The sequence below is a fragment of the Moschus berezovskii genome, chromosome 2 (assembly GCF_049115385.1).
Source record: "Moschus berezovskii isolate FMDL1 chromosome 2, NW_MosBer_1.0, whole genome shotgun sequence".
Classification (NCBI taxonomy): domain Eukaryota; kingdom Metazoa; phylum Chordata; class Mammalia; order Artiodactyla; family Moschidae; genus Moschus; species Moschus berezovskii.
The window spans coordinates 25,129,504-25,147,555 of NC_142461.1; the positions used below are offsets into that span (position 1 = coordinate 25,129,504).

Genomic DNA, 18,052 nt, shown 5'->3' on the forward strand with positions numbered 1-18,052 from the left:
GTACTAAAGTCAATTCAACTGTACTCTTACTGAGAGCTTAGGCTATGGAGCCAAAAAGACTAGGCTTGACACTTAGCTCAACTACTTACTAAATGTCAGTCAGTCAGTTCAGTCGCTCAGTCATGTCTGACTCTTTGGGACGCTATGGACCGCAGCATGCCAGGCCTCCCTGTCTATCACCAACTCCAAGAGTTTATTCAAACTCATGTCCACTGAGTCAGTGCTGCCATCCAACCATCTCATCCTCTGTTGTCCCCTTCTCCTCCCGCCTTCAATCTTTCCCAGCACCAGGTCTTTTCCAGTGAGTCAGCTCTTCGCACGAGGTGGCCAAAGTATTGGAGTTTCAGCTTCAGCATCAGTCCTTCTAACGAACATTCAATGAATATTCAGAACATTCATACTAAATGTCACCTGAGATAAATTACCTAACCCTCGTTTCCTCATCTGTAAAATGGGGAGAGAAATATCTGTATCACATAAACACCCACATTTGGTTTTAACTTAATACACTTTACATCTAATAGAAATTTTGTAATTGAAAAAATCAAACTTTTACCAGTTGACAATGGTAGGAGGTGCTAGTGCCTTCAAGATATGTGACTTTGTTTCAATACCTATTAAAACAAACATATGAAGGCAAGCATTACTACTCCTCATCTAGTTAATCTGAGAGTCAAAAATCAACCTTTTCCTGGAGATATTTCTACCTCCAAACCTCACATGAAAATTTCTGCTGAACTTTTCTGGATTCATCCTCTATTATACTAGCAAATGACATTTTATCACATAAACTTTTACCAAAAAAAACATATTATATATACTGCTACATAACTATTAGTTAGTTCAGTCGCTCAGTCTTGTCCGACTCTTTGCGACCCCATGAATCACAGCACGCCAGGCCTCCCTGTCCATCACCAACACCCAGAGTTCACTCAAACTCATGTCCACAGAGTCGGTGATGCCATCCAGCCATCTCATTCTCTGTCGTCCCCTTCTCCTCCTGTCCCCAATCTTTCCCAGCATCAGAGTCTTTTCCAGTGAGTCAACTCGTCGCATGAGGTGGCCAAAGTATTGGGGTTTCAGCTTTAGCATCAGTCCTTCCAATGAACACCCAGGACTGATCTCCTTTACAATGGACTGGTTGGATCTCCTTGCAGTTCAAGGGACTCTCGAGAGTCTTCTCCAACACCACAGTTCAAAAGCATCAATTCTTCAACGATCAGCTTTCTTCACAGTCCAACTCTCATATCCATACATGACCACTGGAAAAACCATAGCTTTGACTAGACGGACCTTGGTTGGCAAAGTAATGTCTCTGCTTTTTAATATGCTATCTAGGTTGACCATAACTTTCCTTCCGAGAAATAAGCGTCTTTTAATTTCATGGCTGCAATCAGCATCCGCAGTGATTTTGGAGCTCAAAAAAATAAAGTCTGACACTGTTTCCACTGTTTCCCTATCTATTTCCCATGAAGTGATGGGACCAGATGCCATGATCTTAGTTTTCTGAATGTTGAGCTTTAAGCCAACTTTTTCACTCTCCTCTTTCACTTTCATCAAGAGGCTTTTTTAGTTCCTCTTCACTTTCTGCCATAAGGGTGGTGTCATCTGCATATCTGAGGTTATTGATATTTCTCATGGCAATCTTGATTCCAGCTTGTGCTTCTTCCAGCCCAACGTTCCTCATGATGTACTCTGCGTGTAAGTTAAATAAGCAGGGTGACAATATATAGCCTTGATGTCCTCCTTTTCCTATTTGGAACCAGTCTGTTGTTCCATGTACAGTTCTGACTGTTGCTTCCTGACCTGCATACAGGTTTCTCAAGAGGCAGGTCAGGTGGTCTGGTATTCCCATCTCTTTCAGAATTTTCCACAGTTTGTTGTGATCGACACAGTCAAAGGCTTTGACACAGTCAATAAAGCAGAAATAGATGTTTTTCTGGAACTCTCTTGCTTTTTCCATGATCCAGCGGATGTTGGGAATTTGATCTCTGGTGCCTCTGCCTTTTCTAAAACCTGCTTGAACATCTGGAAGTCCACGGTTCATGCATTGCTAAATCCTGGCTTGGAGAATTTTGAGCATGACTTTACTAGCATGTGAGATGAGTGCAATTGTGCGGTAGTTTGAGCATTCTTTGGCATTGCCTTTCTTTGGGATTGGGGTGAAGACTGACCTTTTCCAGTCCTGTGGCCACTGCCGAGTTTTCCAAATTTGCTGGCATATTGAGTGTGACACTTTCACAGCATCATCTTTCAGGATTTGAAATAGCTCAACTGGAATTCCATCACCTCCACTAGCTTTGTTCGTAGTGATGCTCTCTAAGACCCACTTGACTAGAAAATCCAAAATACCAACATCACTGAATGCTACAAGAATGCAGTTAACAGGAACTCTCATTCAACACTGGTGGGGATGCAAAACGGTAGAGACACTTTGAATGACAGTTTGGCAGTTTCTTACAAAACTTAACATACTCTTACCATACGATCTGGCAAATGATCTTGATATTTACTTAAAAGTTGAAAAACGTATGCCTAGACAAAAAAGAGCTGCACACAACTGTTTATGGCAGCCTTATTTGTAAATGCCAAAACTTCAAAGTAACCAAAATGTCCTTCAGCAAGTGAAGGTACAACTGCTACATCCAGGCAATGGAATATTATTCAGCACTAAAAAGAAATGAGTCATTAAGCCAAGAAATGATGGAGGAAACTCAAATGCAGATTACTGAGTGAAAGAAGTGGATCTAAAAGGTTATATACTATATGACTCCAACTATATGACACTCTGGAGAAGGCAAAGCTATTCAGACAGATTGGGCCTATTGAGACAGCACAAGGCTGCCAAAGGTTAAGGATAAAGGGGAGATGAACAGGCAGAGCAGAGAGGATTTTCAGACAGTGGAACTACTCTGTAAGATACTATAATGGTAGATAAACGACATTACATACTTGTCCAAATCCATGGAAAGCACACTACCAAGAGTGATCTCTTACGTAGACTGATAGTGGCTGTGCAATATGGGAGGACAGAGGATATATGGGAAATCTCTCTACCTTCTGCTCAATTTTGTTTTGAACTTGAAATTACTCTTCAAAAAAAGTCTATTAAAAAAAGATATATCCAAAACTTTTTATAAAGTATATTTTCATTCATTGTTACGATGGTCAAGAAGAATTAGACATATACTAGTATTTCACTGTGTATATAGTAATTCATTAATACTATCTCAATGTTTTCTTAAGTCACTTTTAAAGCAGATAGGTTAGCTGTCATTAGCCATTAAAAAAAAAAAAAATACATTAACAAAGATCAGCCCAAACTCACAGAGCCAGTAAGTACAGCTAACAGTTAAGTAGAGCAAATAATATTTTGAGTCAAAATTCAGCACACCACTGCCTCACTATTAAATTCCTCATTCCCTACAAGACAACCAGATATACTTTAAAAGGGACAAGCCGTAAGACTAGATAAATCTCAGTCTAAAATCCCCGCTCTGTGATTTATCAGCTATGATTCTAGACATGCTCATTCATCTATTCATTCAACTATCCATCTGGCCACAGAGGTGGGGAGATCTTATCAATTTAACTTATTTCTGTGCAAGTTTCCTCATATATAAATAAGGACAGCAATATCACTGTGAACAATTTATACCCATATTTGTAGATTTCTATAAATAAAAGGCAACTCACTAGAAAACGGGCTATGTATATTCACAGGAAAAAATCCAAATGTCTATTAACTATGAAAAACAGTCAACATCACTAGTCATCAAGGAAATACAAATTAACACAGTAAATTTTCCCCTATCAGAGTTTTTTTTTTTTAAACGAAAAAAAACCACAAGTATTGGTGAGGATACAGGAAACAAGGCAGCTCTTGGCATTATTGGGGGAAGTGTAGCCACTAAGGAGAGCAATCTGGCAGCAAAAGCTAAAAACGTAAATTCCTAAGACTTAGCAAATTCCTTCTGAGAAATTTGCCCTGGAGAAGCTTTGACACAGGTGTGTACTAACTTTACCTTGCTTTGTTAATTACTCTAACATGACAAGTCCTAGAACTGAGCTGACCCTCAATAAATGCTGAATCTCCTCAACAAAGACTTATTGACCCATACATTTTTGTACAAAGAAGATCTTCATGACCCAGATAATCACGATGGTGTGATTACTCACCTAGAGCCAGACATCCTGAAATGTGAAGCCAAGTGGGCCTTAGAAAGCATCACTACGAACAAAGCTAGTGGAGGTGATGGAATTCCAGTTGAGCTATTTCAAATCCTGAAAGATGATGCTGTGAAAGTACCACACTCAATATAACAAGAAATTTGGAAAACTCGGCAGTGACCACAGGACTGGAAAAGGTCAGTTTTCATTCCAATCCCAAAGAACAGCAATGCCAAAGAATGCTCAAACTACCACACAATTGCACTCATCTCACATGCTAGCAAAGTAATGCTCAAAATTCTCCAAGCCAGGCTTCAACAATACGTGAACCATGAACTTCCAGATGTTCAAGTTGGTTTTAGAAAAGGCAGAGGAAAAGAAAAGAAAGATAGCGCTAAGTCATATCCGACTCTTTCGATCCCACAAACTGTAGCGCACCAGGCTCCTCTGTCCTTGGGATTCTCCAGGCAAGAATACTGGAGTGGGTTGCCATTTCCTTCTCCATAGGATCTTCCCAACCCAGGAACTGAACACAGGTCTCCCCCACTGCAGGCAGATGCTTTACCAACTGAGCTGTGCAGGAAGCCCCAAGGCAGAGGAACCAGAGATCAAATTTCCAACATCCTCTGGATCATCAAAAAAGCAAGAGAGTTCCAGAAAAAACACCTACTTCTGCTTTATTGACTATGCCAAAGCCTTTGACTGTGTGGATCACAATAAACTGTGGAAAATTCTGAAAGAGATGGGAATACCAGACCATCTACCTGCCTCTTGAGAAATCTGTATGCAGGTCAGGAAGCAACAGCTAGGACTGGACGTGGAACAACAGACTGGTTCCAAATAGGAAAGGGAGTACGTCAAGGCTGTACATGGTCACCCTGCTTATTTAACTTATACATAGACTGCAGCCATGAAATTAAGATGCTTACTCCTTGGAAGGAAAGTTATGACTAACCTAGATAGCATATTAAAAAGCAGAGACATTACTTTGCCAACAAAGGTCCGTCTAGTTAAGGCTATGTTTTTTCCAGTGGTCATGTACAGATGTGAGAGTTGGACTATAAAGAAAGCTGAGCACCGAAGAATTGATGCTTTTGAACTGTGGTGTTGGAGAAGACGCTTGAGAGTCCTGTGGACTGCAAGGAGATCCATCCAGTCCCATCCTAAAGGAGATCAGTCCTGGGTGTTCATTGGAAGAACTGATGTTGAAGCTAAAACTCCAATACTTTGGCCACCTGATGCGAAGAGCTGACTCATTTGAGAAGACCCTGATGCTGGCAAAGACTGAGGGCAGGAAGAGAAGGAGAGGACAGAGGATGAGATGGTTGAATGGCATCACCGACTTGAGGGACATGAGTCTGAGTAAACTCCGGGAGTTGGTGATGCAAGGGAAGGCTGCTGGCGTGCCGCAGTCCATGGGGTCACAAAGAGTTGGACACGACTGAGGGACTGGACTGAACTGAAGAAGAGAATAAACTGCAGGCAGTAATGGTATCTTCAAAGGCAGAGGCATTCAACAAAATAGCCATTTAAGAAAAGTATCTGCCGTAGGCTGATTAACCACCTCAGAGGTATCGGATTCTAATCCCCGGAAACGGTGAACATTACCTTACTTGGAAAAGGGGTCTTTACCGGTGTTATTAAAGTAAGGCATTTGAGATGAGACACTCCTGGGCCTCAAATGCCATCAAGTGTCCTTGAGAGAGACAGAAGCAGTAGATTTGACAGCCACCGTGAAAGCAAAGTGAAGATAAAGCAGAGATATGAAGGCGCTGGCCTGGAAGCCTGGAGGGGTGCCACAGGCGCTGAAGAGTGACAAGCTTCATTCGTCTTGCAGAGCCTCTGGGGGGTGCCCAGGCCTGACAACACCTTGATTTCAGCCCAGTAACGGTGACTCAAACTTTTGGCCTCTATTAGAGAATAAATTCCTGTTGTTTTAAGCCACCAAATTTGTGGCATGACAGCAGTTCTAAGAAGCAAACACTGCACCTCACTCCACTGCCCCGTGTGCCACGCTAGATGCTAAATGGTTTAGACATTATTCAGGTCTCTGAAGAGCCATTCAGATTTTTATGCAACAGAATAGCATAATCATAATCTGCCTCATAAAATGTTAAATCTAACCCCAACATTAAGAATTTGTTAATGGGAAAAAACTAGAAACACGAAGATATACCAGAACCAAACATCCAAACAGAAGATAAAGCTCTAATAACCAGGTACTTGAGGGGCAGAAAATTCCAATGAAAGAGCTGAAGACAAAAAAGGGCAGAGGGATGGAAGAGCGGTAGGAAAACACAGGAAACACTTTAAATATGTGTATGTAATTAATTTTCTCAAAGGGATAAGAGAGACCATCTTGGGGATGAAACAGAATAGGATGGCATACCGAAGACAGAAAAAGTTCTTGTAACTGAGTAACACCTAAAGCTTAAAAGTCAACAGGTATATTAGAAAATGAAGCTGGCAATATTTTTCCAGAAAGGAAAGCAAAAGCAATGAGGTAGAGAACAGGAGGTTAAGATTTTTTTTTAATCAGGTATCAAATTAATCCCAAAGGCCAAGTTCCACTAAAAGTTCTATGAAGAAAGAACAAAGAGAATGAAGAGGAAGAAATAGCATTCTGCAATAACCTATCCCAGAGTTGATGAGCCCTAGGTCTTCAAACTGAAAGGGCCTGCTAAGTACTGAGCCGATGAATGTGGGGGTGGGGAGGAGTGCGAACCTGAACTCCAGACACAGCCTTGTGAATTCTCAGACCACCAGGTGTAAGAAAGCTTCCAAAAACCCACCACCAAGTCACTTACAAATCAGGTAATTCTATAATTAATCAGCAAAGAAGGATACTTTGGATAGTAAAAGCATGTACTATTATAAAATGAATTTGAAGGCGTTCCAAACAAACGAGGGTGTACAGTTATCCTTCCAATAAAGGAGTAAGAGTCCCACTGGCAGCAGATGGCTCAGCAACACTGCAAGGCCATGAACAACGCCTCCCAAGTTTTGTGGAAAAAAATTTTTTAATGTTTATTTATATATTTATTTGGCTGTGATGGGTCTTAGTTACAGCATGTGCAGCATGTGGGACCTCGCACTCCAGCCAGAGATCAAACCTGGGCCCCCTGCACTGGGAGCAGAGTCTTAGCCACTGTGTGCATATACTCCTTTAATAAAAGTTTTACAGATAATTTTTAAGCCAGAATTGGTCTAAGTTTTATCATCTATTTCACAAGAGAGGTCAGTCCCACAAGACTGTTCCCCAGTTGGTAGTTACAAGTCTCCAGCCAGCTACAAATCAGGATTTCCACAAACTCCGCCTCAGGTTCAGTCATTTGTTAGCCTCCAATTAAAAATAAATTTGAAAAAGGAACAACAAAAAAGAATTTGCTAGGATGGCTCACAGAACTCAGGAACACTCTTATGTTTATCAGTTTATAATAAAGGATACAACTCGGAAACAAACGGAAGAGATGCACAGGGCAAAGGACCAGGGTGGGGGAGTGACCAGGGGAGTGGACCACACAGCTTCCAAACTCCCTCCAGGGGTGCTGCCTTCCCAGCATCTGGACAGAAATGTTCACCAACCAGGGAGCTTACTGAATATCCCCTTTTCAAGAGCTTTTACAGAGCTCAGTCTCCAGGCCCCTGTCAAGAGGGATTCAAATCCTCAATAAGAAGGGTTCAAAGTTCAAGCCCTCTAATCCCTGGGTCTTTCTGCTGACCGGCCCCATCCTGAGGTACTCCGGGGACTGGGTCCTAAGTCACTTCCTTAACGTAAACTCAGGTGTGAGCCAAAGGAGCTGTTTTGAATAAGATTCTGAACAATCAGGAAATTCCAACAGTCTTAGGAGTTCTGTGCTAAAAGTGGGAACTAAAAGTGGGGACAAACAGTGTCGCAATGAACAAGGGGATACATGTATTTTCTGAATTAACATGGAACATTTTCTTCAGATGAACTGCTGAATTACATGGTAGTTCTAGCCCCAGTTTTGCGAGGAACTTCCATAGTGTTATGACCAACCTAGACAGCATATTAAAAAGCAGAGACATTACTTTGCCAACAAAGGTCTGTCTAGTGGAGGCTGTGGTTTTTCCCGTGGTCATGTATGGATGTGAGAGTTGGACTGTGAAGAAAGCTAATCGCCAAAGAATTGATGCTTTTGAACTGTGGTGCTGGAGAAGACTCTTGAGAGTCCCTTGGACTGCAGGGAGATCCAACCAGTCCATTCTAAAGGAGATCTATCCTGGGTGTTCATTGGAAGGACTGATGCTAAAGCTGAAACTCCAATACTTTGGCCACCTCATGCGACGAGTTGACTCACTGGAAAAGAGTCTGATGCTGGGAGGGATTGGGGGCGGGAGGAGATGGGAACGACAGAGAATGAGATGGCTGGATGGCATCACCGACTCGATGGACATGAGTTTGAGTGAACTCCGGGAGTTGGTGATGGACAGGGAGGCCTGGCGTGCTGTGGTTCATGGGGTCGCAAAGAGTTGGACACGACTGAGCGACTGAACTGAACTGAACTGAATGCATATACATGGAATCTAGAAAAACAGTACTGATGAACCTATTTGCAGGGCAGGAACAGAGATGCAGACTGGTGGACAGGGCAGAGGAAGAAGACAGTGGGATGAACTGCGAGAGTAGCACTGAAACACACATACTGCCATACGCAAACAGACAACTGGTGGGAAGTTGCTGTCTGACACAGGGAACGCATCAGGGTTACAAGGTGCTCTGTGACAACCTAAAGGAGTGGGATGTGGGGTGGGAGGGAGGTTCGAGAGGGAGGGGATACATGTATATTATGACTGATTCAAGTTGTTGTAGGGCAGAAACCAACACAATATTGTAAAGCAACCATCCTCCAATTAAAAATAAATTAAAAAAAAAAGAAAGATATATAAATAAGTCAATGCCCCCGACATATCCTCATAATACCTTCACAAAAATGTAGATAACTATAGTGAGCCAGTTTATCCAAAACATTGGCTATTTTGGTATCTTCAGTTCCAAATAAAAACTAGCATATCAGTTAAACCCACTGAATCATCTGACAATTCTTTATTCCTCAAAATGGGAAACAAGAAACATAAGTAAACATATTTCAGTAAAAATAGAAGTGACAGTTTTAAACAAAAAGAATTTAGGCACTTAAAATGTCAAGAAAACAGAAGCAGTCTGAAAACATTTATGATGAAACTAAAAATAGCACACAGAAGAAATCACAAGATTTAATGTTTATAACATCTCCTTTATAAAAGAAAAACTATGATCAAAAGTCTGATGAAAGTATACACTATATTAAGGTGAATAAAATCAAGACTAAGTCACATGTTAAATCAGCTTCACACAATGCTGTATAGTGAGATTTCCTAAAAAGACTGTCATGAGTCAGTGAAAAGTGGCTGATTTTTAGGAATTTAACAGTTCTTGGCAATTTTCTGGAAATTGCTCAAGGCTCCATTTTGCACCAAGTAACAGCTTCCTCATCTGTACTCAACCTCCCCAACTCAGACACTTTCCCATCACCATGTTTTGTTATTAAGTTTAGCTTTTTTAATTGAAGGATAACTGCTTTACAGAATTTTCTTGTTTTCTGCCAAATAGCAACATGAATCAGCCACAGGTATACATCATGCTACCAATCAACACTCTCCGGAGCAGTTTCCTATTCTTGCAATCCCCATTCTCCCCATCTTCCCCTTACTTTTGCTCCCTACCCCATCCCTACCACCTTATCAGTATCTCCTGCCAAGGTCAGCCGTGACTTGCTAAATCCAACAGATGGTGCTCCAGTTTTCTCACAGGAGCATTCCACAGTGGTGAGTGCTTCTCCACGGCAGCAGGGACACCTGCTTCAGGCTGTCCCTCTCACATGACTGGCCACTGTGCCCATCTCCTGGGCACACTCAGCCTCCTCCAGTTCTCTGTCTAGTCTCTCCACAGGCAATGTCACCCATCATCTCTCCACTGATGGCACCAAAATGATAAACTAGTTATCACTCAACTTCCCCTTCTCCCAATCCATTTACTACTATTAATTACCACATCTGGCAATTTTGCCTCTAAATCTCCCTTTTCTCAGTATTTCCGCTAATTATATAAGGCTCTAAGAATCAAATAAGCTAACATGAAAGCACTTTCATGTTAGCTTAAAAAAGGGAAAAAAAATTAAATCTGAATATTAGTATTCATTAAGTTGAAATCTCCTTGAAAGCAAGGACTTTACAAGTTCATCTTTTTATTTATTCCACATTATACATCTAGCACAGTACTTTCCAAATGGGATTCAGTAAAGGTACTGCAATGAATTATTTGTACTGGTTTAATACACATTCAACTGAAATAGTCACACATTTAATGGCTTGTATTTCCCAAACCATGTCATCATTTGACTCCTAAGAGATTAGAATTTTAAGTCACTCTGTAAAATATAAACTACATAAGGTACTTTTGATCAATATAATGCTACTTACCTAAAGTTAGAAAAAACTGTCATCTTTTTTTGGCTTAGCTTTCCTGAAAGCATCCAAATCTCAGCCTGATGTCCAAAACTCATATAAAGTTTCTTGCTTCCCAACTGCTCCTTTGAATGTGGAAAGTTTAAATATTACAGGAATATTTAAGCTGTAAGTACTCAAAAGGAAGGCAGAATGACTTCTTGAAAAAAAGTCCCTCTCTCATTTTCACATTGCAATGTGAGCCGGAGTGACGATCTGAGGAGGAACAGACACTGAGATTTAAAAAGTACTGTTGCGCACAGAAGCTCCCAAACTCTTGGCTGTATGCATATTTAACTATAGCATCAGAACGCAAGACTGTCATCTAGTAGTATCTCACCAAACCAGCTCAAAAATCTCCCCAGAAGACAACACAGGCGCTACAGTGAGTGGTGCTGGGAACGCTGGACAGCTACAGGTAAAACAACAAGCTGGAACATTCCTCCAAACATATACAAAAATAAACTCCAAATTGTTTAAAGATCTAACATAAGACAGGGCTTCCCAGGTGGCGCCTGGGTAAAGAATCCACCTTCCAACAAAGGTGAGGTAAGCAATGTGGGTTCGATCCCTGGGCTGGGAAGATCCCCTGGAGGAGGACATGGCAACCTACTCCAGTATTCTCACCTGGAATAACCCATGGACAGAGGAGCCTGCAAGCTACAATCCATGGGGTGGCAAAGAAATGGACATGACTGAGCAACACAATATAAGACATGACACCATAAAACTCCTAGAAGAAAACACGGGCAAAACATTCTTTGCATAAATCATAGCAGTATTTTCTTAGATCAGTCTCCCAAGTCAAAGGAAATAAAAATACAGTTCAGTTCAGTCACTCCATCATGTCTGACTCTGCGATCCCAAGGACTGCAGCACACCAGGCTTCCCCATCCTTTACTACCTCCCGGGTGCTGCTGCTGCTAAGTCACTTCAGTTGTGTCCGACTCTGTGTGATCCCATAGACAGCAGCCCACCAGGCTCTGCCTTCCCTGGGATTTTCCTGGCAAGAACACTGGGGTGGGTTGCCATTTCCTTCTCCAACGCATGAAAGGGAAAAGTGAAAGTGAAGTCGCTCAGTCGTGTCCAACTCTTCGTGACCCCATGGACTGCAGCCTACCAGGCTCCTCCATCCATGGGATTTTTCAGGCAAGAGCACTGGAGTTTGCTCAAACTTGTATCAGTCGAGTCAGTGATGTCATCCAGGCATCTCATTCTCTGTCGTCCCCCTCTCCTCCCTCCTTCAATCTTTCCTAGCATCAGGGTCTTTTCTAACGAGTCAGTTCTTCTCACCAGGTGGCCAAAGTATTGGAACTTCAGCCTCAGCATCAGTCCTTCCAATGAATAATCACGGTTGATTTCCTTTAGAACTGACTGGTTTAATCTCCCTGCAATCCAAGGGACTCTCAAGAGCCTTCTCCCACACCACAGCTCAAAAGCATCAATTCTTCAGCGCTCAGCTTTCTTTATGGTCCAACTTTCACATCCATACATGACTACTGGAAAAACCACAGCTCTGACTAGACAGACCCTTTGTCGGCAAAGTAATGTCTCTGCTTTTTAATATGCTGTCTAGTTTTGTCACAGCTTTTCTTCCAAGGAGCAGGAATCTTTTAAATGACAAATGAGACTTAAAAGCTTTTCCACAGCAAAAGAAACAGTAAGCAAAATGAAAAAGACAACCTATGAGAGAAGTATTTACAAATGATGCAATTGACAAAGGGTTAATATTCAAAATATACAAACAGCTCACATAACTATCAAAAAAAATTTTTTTAATGGGCAGAAGACCTAAAAAGACATTTCTCAAAAAAAAGACATACAGATGGCCAACACACACATGAAAAGATGTAGATGTTCGACGTCATTATCAAGAGAAACGAAAGTCAAAACCACAATGAGGTTGTGATGAGGCTCACACCTGTCAGCGTGGCTACCATCAAAAAGTCTACAAATAATAAATACTAAAGGAGAAAGAGAGAGAAACAGTAAGGAGGTACTTTAAAAGACTGAAAATAGAACTAACATGAGACCCAGCAATTCCACTCCAGAAAAGATGAAAACTGTAATTCAAAATGAACATTAGAGTACACGTATATTAGTGGCACTATTTACAACAGCCAAGACATGGAAGCAACCCAAGTGCCCGTCAACTGATGACTGGCTTAGAAAGAAATTTTCTACAAACTGATACTGGGCAATCCTAATTTAAACAAAATTGAAACCACTAAAATGGTTGATATATAGTAGTTTATTTTACATATCCATATATTTACTTCCTTAGTGTTCTATACCACTTCAGTTCAGTTCAGTCGCTCAGTCATGTCCGACTCTGCGACTCCATGAATCACAGCACGCCAGGCCTCCCTGTCCATCACCAACTCCCGGAGTTCACTCAAACTCATGTCCATCGAGTCGGTGATGCCATCCAGCCATCTCATTCTCTGTCGTTCCCATCTCCTCCCGCCCCCAATCCCTCCCAGCATCAGACTCTTTTCCAGTGAGTCAACTCGTCGCATGAGGTGGCCAAAGTATTGGAGTTTCAGCTTTAGCACCAGTCCTTCCAATGAACACCCAGGATAGATCTCCTTTAGAATGGACTGGCTGGATCTCCTTGCAGTCCAAGGGACTCTCTCATGAGTCTTCTCCAGCACCACAGTTCAAAAGCATCAATTCTTCGGTGATCAGCTTTCTTCACAGTCCAACTCTCACATCCATACATGACCACTGGAAAAACCACAGCCTCGACTAGACAGACCTTTGTTGGCAAAGTAATGTCTCTGCTTTTTAATATGCTGTCTAGGTTGGTCATAACTTTCCTTCCAAGGAGTAAGCGTCTTTTAACTTCATAGCTGCAAACAATAGCTATGCCACTTACTATTACAAATTATTAAAAGTAAATCATAAAAGGGAAATGTTTAAATTAGTATTTAATACTAGAGGAGACTAAAATAACATGAACACAAAATGCTAGCTGGTATCATGGACTCAATCCTGGAACAGAAAAAAGGGCATTCATGGAAAAATTGGTGATAGCTGAACATAGTTTATAATTTAGTTAAGAGTATAGTAGCAATATTAATCTTTTGACAAATGAACCAAGGTTATGTGACGTGCTAATATTAGAGCAGGGGAGCTGGGTTATGATATATAGGAATATTCCCACATCTGCAACTTTTCTATAAATCTAGAATCATGCCCAAAGTTAAAAGTTTTTTTTTAATAGTACCCAGTCTATTCACCCAAGAACTTGTCACCCAAAAAAAAAAAAAACCCCTCCCTAGACTAATTTCCATCTAAATCACAAGTCTATACAATACTCATTCACATATTACTTTTCTTTCATTATATATATCATAATTTGTAATTATCTATTATTCATATGATGACCTGTTTCATATTCTTTCCTCCATAAAGGCAAAAATGGCATCAATTCTGTTCTCTGCTGCATTCCCAGCACCTTACATGCTATCTGACATAGAACAGGAATTAAAGGCTCTAAGTGAGCAATTAACTAAATAAGGAACTGTTAAACAGGACAGCAGAAGAGCACACAAGCAACAAGAAAAACGCTGGGGCTTTTGGGGGCTCTGACTCCCCAAACCAGGCAGGGATTGATTTTCCCCATCCATCCTTCCTTCAAGAAGGACAACTTTAAATCATCCAGTGCACACAGCTCACAAACCCAGTAACTGAGACCCAAGGACACTAGGTGATTTGTCACCCCAACCCTGTACATCCAGTGTACATCCCGGTACATCCAGCCCTACACCCAACACCGCCATCTTACTACAGAACCAACTTTTTTTACAGAAAAAGAATGAACTAGGAAAAGACTAAAAGGAAAATGCCAGTGACTGAAGAAGCCTTACTCATTCTTACGTGTTAAGAACTGCACAAGAACACTCCAGAACAAAAAGAACAGTCTATACAGTACACTTCCGTGTCGCCACACTTCTTCCCAGTAATAACCTTCTAATACACAATGTTAGGAGCAACTCTGCAGCACCCCTCAACTCCTGAAACAAACCTGGGGAACCAGAAAAGGTTATCATCAAATGATTGCTCTCCTGGCCACTCAAAACTCCACCGTGACAACTATTCAGCTAGCCACCAAAGAGAGGCAGCATAATACAACGCCTGGATAAGAGAGCTCTAGATTTTCAAACAGGCGGGTCTGATCACAGCTTCCCCTCTTACTTGCAGTCATCTGAGGGCAAGTTCTCGTGTCCAAACAGTTCTCTCCGGCTGTAAAATGGGACTAACTACCACCTTAGAGAGTTGTTAACAGTTTTAGAGATACTCTGCAGAAACTCTTCGTAGGAAACCTGGAATGTTATAAAGGCTCAGTAAGTGTGAGCTGAGAGGGAATAGGCCTTGTGAAATTGATTGTAGCGGAATAAGATGACACACAGCTGACACTTACTGAGCCTTTATAACATTCCAGGTTTCCTACGAAGAGTTTCTGCAGAGTATCTCTAAAACTGTTAACAACTCTCTAAGGTGGTAGTTATTCCCATTTTACAGCTGGAGAGAACTGCTGTTTGGACACGAGAACTTGCCCCCAAATCATGGCAAATAAGAGTGGAAGCTGTGATTCTCTCTGCGACTCCTAGCTGACTCAGTGGTAAAGAATCCCGCTCGCCAATCAGGAGACAGGAGAGATGAGGGTTCGATCCCTGAGTCGCAAAGATCCCCTGGAGGAGGAAATGGCACCCCACTCCAGTGCTCTTGCCTGGAGAATCCCGTGGACAGAGGAGCCTGGTGGGCTACAGTCCATGGGGTCGCAGAGAGTCGGATACGACTTAGCGACTAAACAACAAAATACACAATAGCTTAGAGCACATTTTCTAAAGCCAGCCTGGACAAACCAGCTCAATGTCTCTGGGCCTCGGGTTCCCCATCTGTGAAACGGGCTGGATCATTCCTACCCTGCTCGGGTTGCTCGGAATTACCCATTCCATTACCGGTGCATAATTAAAATATACCTAGGGAAAAGTAAACCTTCAACTCCCAACCCCAAACCAATAGGATTCATCCCAGGCCCATCGCCTCCCATCGCGGCCAGAACAAATACCAAGGTCGACCCACCTCATACCCCCCATTCTCTCCTCACGGCCCGCAGCAACACACCCCCCGCCCGTCGCTCCAGCCTGGGTTTCGGAAACCGCAGGGGTGTTTCCTCCCGAGGACCGCGTCAGAGCCCGGCTAGTGAAAGCGGCCAACCCCCAGCCCACCCCGCCCCCAAAGCGCCGGGAGGGAACCCCGCGCATCCTTCCTCCCCCGGACAGCTCGGCCGCTCGGGCTGCGGGTCCCCCCGGGTTCACGTGGGCTCTGCGGCCCGGGCCCCACCTCTCCCGCTTCCCGGATCCCACGGCGGCACCTCCCACCCACGCCGCGGGGCGGCCCGGTACCCCCGCACCGCCCGGCTAGGCGGCCACGTCGGGGATCCGGGGCCTCCAGGCCGGCCGCATCCCTCCCCCGGGCCAGGGTCGCCCTTGGGGCGCAGCCCTGCCGCACGCGGAGGCCCCGCCGTGCCCACAACGGGCGCCACACTCACCGCGACGCCGGGGCCCCGGTTCCTCGGGCCCACGCAGGCCTGGGTTGCGTCCCCAAGCACCCGCGCCCTGGGCCGCCTCCTGGGGACCCTGACGCTGCCGCCGCGGCCGCACTGCGAGAGGACGGCCGTCTGCTGCTCGGTCCGCCGCCACCGCCTCGTCCCAGCCCCGGCTGCGGCGACGAGCGCGGACTCGCACTCCGGCGCCGGCAGACCAGCGTCTGTTGAGCCGAACCGCCCGGGACGCGCACCCGCGGCCGGCGCTCGTTGCATATGCAGAGAGGCCGCCGCCCATTGGCCCGCGGGCGGTGGCGCGTGCGGGGCTGGGCCTATCGAATTCCGGCCGGGAGCGCAGCGGGCGGCCGGGGGCGGGGCGGGGTTACTACGGGTCATTCGCCCGAGCGGCGGCGGACCGGACCCAGCCGCAGCCTGCGCGGGGCGGGGGCCGGTCGGCGGGGAAGCGCTGGACCGCGGCGGCGGGGGAGGGGAGCCGGACGGTGCGGCCGCGACGTGGGCGGAGGAGGGGCCGTCCGGCTCGGTCTGCGGGAGGGCCCTTTCCTTGGGGTTGGAGAGACCACCGCCTCGCCCCTCCCAAAAACTACAAACGCAGATGTTGCTGTAATCTATAAATCTTAATATAGATCTGGAAAAAAGTGCGCCATTATCTTCCCTCTTAACTGGATTGCGTGTTTCGTTCTTGCACAGATTTGTCAGATTTTGCAAAATAAAATGACTTGGGGAAATGTCTGAAGCGAGAGGAGCTCAGGAATTCAAAGCAGGTTTTTTATTCTTGCTCTGGCTTCACCGAACCTCAGCAAATAGCCCATCTCCCCTCGGTGCACTCACTCTTCATACGCATTGTAAGCAGACGCTTTACCGTCTGAGCTACCAGGGAAGTCATATACAAGATTGATACTTGTTTTCTAAAGGATAAAGTTGACCCCTCAGTACTGTTTTTGGACTTCTTTTTATGAAGCTGGACCTGTTTCTGTATTTTGAGGAGTTTGCCATTATAATTCACTTCAGACACTACAAATGGGGAAAAGGGTGCAGGTAGACTGCCTTCCTGCAAGCCAACAAAGCAAGACAAATGACTAAAATAACAACTACAATACACTATTAAAAAGATGGCTTTCATTACGCAAGCTGTAGTGGGGTTGAGCTTTTTTTTCCTCTCTTTAATTCAACGTATTATTTAGTGGTCTGTGAACAAAGTTATAACTTTTAAGTCAGACTCGATTCCACAAGAAGTAAAACATTTGGAGGGTTTCGTTTTGTTTTGAAGTAATGAAGGAGCTAGAAATAGCTACTTGAATACTAAACCACCGTGCGATGAAAAACTTATCTTTAAAGTAGGTGAAAGGCGACGTGCATGAGCCAACCTTGGGCAAAAGCAGGGGCTCGATTTCCCAAGAGAATCTCAAAATCTGTGAAGCCGCCTGAACTTCAGCTGTCTGGAGTGATGAGGCGAGGAGCAAAGAAAGCTCACTCACCTTGGGCCCCAAGCCAATTTAACTACCTAAAGGAAAGGATTCCTGACCCAGGAAACCTGGTCTTCTTGCTAGAAGAAGAGATTCAGTTGCTTCCTAATCTGTCGAAGCCCTATCAAAGGATAAAATCCTTAAGATTTCTTATCTAAAAGACCGCCATCATTCTACTTGCTGAGGAAAGTATACCATCAAAGTGGTAGTTCTAGAACCAGGAAAAGTCTCTAGAAAATAAGTAATTTCCAAGGCAGGAATCTTTTTTTATTCCCCATCAATAATCATAAAGCAGACTTGTAGAATTCCAGCAACATCCTAACATCTTCATTATCTC

The 18,052-nt window shown here is 43.8% G+C and overlaps 1 protein-coding gene across 1 annotated transcript in view; it reads right to left on the minus strand.

The window, feature by feature from the left end:
* ACSL3 (acyl-CoA synthetase long chain family member 3) overlaps positions 1–16,489 on the minus strand; it is a 73,706-nt gene extending 57,217 nt beyond the window's left edge. The window contains exon 1 of the mRNA XM_055397471.2: positions 16,238–16,489. The gene's annotated coding sequence lies outside the window, so the exon portion shown is untranslated. The remainder of the gene's footprint in view (positions 1–16,237) is intronic.
* Between the last annotated feature and the right edge of the window lie 1,563 nt (positions 16,490–18,052).